The sequence below is a fragment of the Chenopodium quinoa genome, unplaced genomic scaffold, assembly GCF_001683475.1.
Source record: "Chenopodium quinoa cultivar QQ74 unplaced genomic scaffold, ASM168347v1, whole genome shotgun sequence".
NCBI lineage: Eukaryota > Viridiplantae > Streptophyta > Magnoliopsida > Caryophyllales > Amaranthaceae > Chenopodium > Chenopodium quinoa.
The window spans coordinates 1249503-1253055 of record NW_018745413.1 but is presented as its reverse complement, the minus strand read 5'-3'; the positions used below and the strand labels follow the sequence as shown (position 1 = coordinate 1253055).

Below are 3553 nucleotides of genomic sequence, written 5' to 3'. Positions count from 1 at the left end.
GCAAATGACTGACTAGACAATACAAAATTGCTTTATTTGCATCACTTGTTTGTTTAATGAGTGATGCAAATGAGGTGAATTTTTTTTTAATTATAATAATTGCCTTGTATATGTTTGTAGTACGTGTTTTCCTTGCTAGTGGTATAAGGTAATATACTAACACTAATATAATTGAAATTAAAATGCAATATTATTGAATAACGCAAATGTAAATTTTGGCAGAGTCTCCTTTGTATTTTGGCCTACCCATAAAATTGGGAACGACGACATTATATTAACAACCTGTTTAATAATTTACATCTCAATATCATAGACATTATACTCATCATCCCAACACCAATTAAACAAAATCATTCATGTCAAGCCTATAATCCAAAACAAAAGTCCAACATGCGCTAAGTGTAAATCTAAATTTCAACATTACATATAAAATAATCTGCCCAAATATCTCGAATCTCATTTATCTCCTCGGTGTACGGTGTAGTTCTTCAAAAATCCTATCAACACAACAAATATACAAAAGGAAAGTTTTAATTCAAGATTGTAGCTAAAATCAAATTTTATTTATCAAACAAAAATGAAATATTTGACAACTCATACCTGAATAAGTTCCTCACTGCTATAGTGATGTTCAAGTATTTCGTACATATAACGCCTGACGTAGTAGCCACAATCACGTCCACCCAATTGTAAACCCAATTGTAAAAATAAGGGGGAGAGATAGCTATAGTTTGAGAATCATCTGGGAGGATCGACGATATTGAAGAATTAATCAAGGAAACAACAAGGAGATTCTTCCGGAACTCCAATTTTGAAGTCTTGCCAGCTTCTACCATAAAACTATCTCCAGCAATAGAAAGAGCCATATGCCTCACAAGATCATGAATCTTGATAGTCCTTTTATCCTCTGGTGCTTCCAGCAAGCAAGAGTTGAGAAGTTAATTCAATATGGAATGGCCCATGTCATATCGTGCTTGTAACGATGAAACATTATCTATCAGCTTCTCACCCATCCAAAGGCGAATCAGCTCTTCTCTGCGTATGTCAAAACCTTTGGGGTATAAGGCAGGATACAAGAAACAACGCTGGAGCGTGATATTGTTCAACTTTTCATAAGAAAATCTCAGCCGACTAAATGCATCTTCCAAGTAATCTTGTCTGGTAAAAGGAAACTTTGCACTTTCAAGGACTTCCCTCCTACTAGAACGATTACCATCAACCATCTTCCTGAAGCATCTGGCCAACCCAGCAATAGCAAGAGGAAGACCTGAACACTTATCATACACAAGCTTCCTAAAATGGGACTCTTGTTTGGAATCCAAATATTCACCACCTATGATTTGGTGAAACAGCTCCCAACTCTCTTCCTCCGAAAGTGGCTCAACCAGAACAAATTTCCGGCAGTGGAGCATACGACAGACATCCCGTGACCGAGAAATAGCAATCAGCTTGCATCTCCTAGGAATCCCAACATCTTCATAGCGAAACTCATCCCACAAATCATCAAGGATGAGTACACACTTATCATTTCGAGACAAAAACGAATGAATCTTGGCCGCTCTCCTAGTCTCATCCCGATCACCTCCAAGATCAAGCCTAAAAGCACCAACAATTTTTTACTGCAACTCATATACATTAAAATCCACCCCCACAGAGACCATACCAACAGCATAAACATCAGTAAAAGGCGTCTCATAACGAAGCCGAAATTCGAGCTGCTTTGCCAGGGTAGTCTACCCAACCCCGGCCGTCCCATAAACACCAATACTAACAATTTTATCATCCTTTAACCAATCAATGATTCTGTTCACATACTTTGTGTTTAAGCTCAACGATACCTCAACTTTTCTGCGCTTTATTTTGGGCTGTTGTAAATAAACACTACTCCTCGATTCAGATTGAAATTCATCGGTAACACTATTCCTCAATTCAGATTGATTTTCAACTCCACTATTGTTTGTACCTCCATCACATGGTACACCACGATAATGCCTTCCTATCCCAAACATCTTAGAAATTATCGAAATCATTTTCAATGGATTTTGGATCTACCAAACAAAAAAAAAACAATTATTATCTTTACTATCAGCGTTGGGATTTTAGCTTACAAACTTTTAAAACAAATAAAATTACATATGATCTATTAAATGAAAATAGCAACAAATATTATAATCTAAAAAATGAAAAGAAAAAAAATACGGTAATCTAAAGAACAAATCCTCAACAAGAATTGATACATCTACTAAGATAAATGATTTTTACAGCCTAAAAACATACGAGTAAATTAAAAACGATAAGGATAATATTCAGAGGGAAGGTAAGTGCAAACCTGTAAATGCATGAAAGATGATGGAAAAAAATGGAAGCAAAAGTTAGTCTGGTCCTATATTTAGCTTGCACTTGTAGCTTCTTCTAACTTGACTGAAATTATAAAAATTCAATTAAATCTGCCATATATTTTCTAATTAATGAACTAACATTAAACTTGAAATTAAACTAAGTCATTGTTCAAGTTAAATGCCACATTCTATCTACCATGAAAAGATTGAACATAAATAGAAGCAATCTTACCTTAGGTGAAAGTGACTTCACTAATTCAACAATGTCGAGCCGAAATCGAACTTCAATTATTGTTGCTATAATTTGCTAGAACTTCCTCGGGTTTTTTGGGGCGAAATTAAGTGATTTTTCCACTCAAAAATTTCAGTCATTGCTCGAAAATTTTCGCCAGGATTTTTAATTGAATTTTTTGGGGTTTCTAGGGTTCGAATTCATATGGTTTTGAGTAGATTTTTTGCTCGAAATGGGGGATTTTTGGTCGGAAACAATCAATTTTTCTAGGGTTTAAGGTTCGAATTTCTTAGGGTTTTTGGTCTAAATTTTTGCTCGAAATTGCTCGGATTTGCTGCCGATTATGGGTGTTGAACTTGATTGCGATTTTGGATGTTGAATTTGCTGGGGAATTGCAGTTTTTGGGCGAATTTGTTGGATTTCAGGGTCGAATTTGTGGGTGTTTTTCTGTAGAAATTCACTGGAAGCAACTCTGTTTTTTTTCTTTTTGTTTAGTGAAAGGTTGGCGTGAAAAGCTATGGTCAAAAAAGCGCAGAATAACCTAAATGCAACAGAGTTATTTGCATCACTTAATTATAAAAATGCGACGCAAATAACAAAATCTATAATGCTGAAAATTTGTCATTTGCGTCGGGCTCATTTATTAAAAGAGTGATGCAATTTATTTACTCACTTATTTGCGTCGCTTGTTAATAAATGAGTGACGCAAATAAGGTTATTATATGCGTCGCTTCAATAAATAAGAGCGACGCAAATGATAGAAAGCTAGCTGAAATACACTTGACTTTTGCGTCGCTTCTTCAATAACAAGCGACGCAAATAACTTTAAAGGATGAAAAAAATAAACATTTGCTTCGTTCTTTAGAATGAGTGACGCAAATATGGCGACGCAAATGTACATTTTTCTACTACGCGCGTGTTGGGATGTCTACCGCCTATGTGCGAGATTGGATCATCTCGGTATGGTTTTTTTACATATTTG

The 3553-nt window shown here is 35.4% G+C and overlaps 1 pseudogene; it reads right to left on the bottom strand.

Moving 5' to 3' along the window:
- Positions 1-460: 460 nt before the first annotated feature.
- On the bottom strand, positions 461-3249 carry LOC110713407 (annotated as a pseudogene).
- Between the last annotated feature and the right edge of the window lie 304 nt (positions 3250-3553).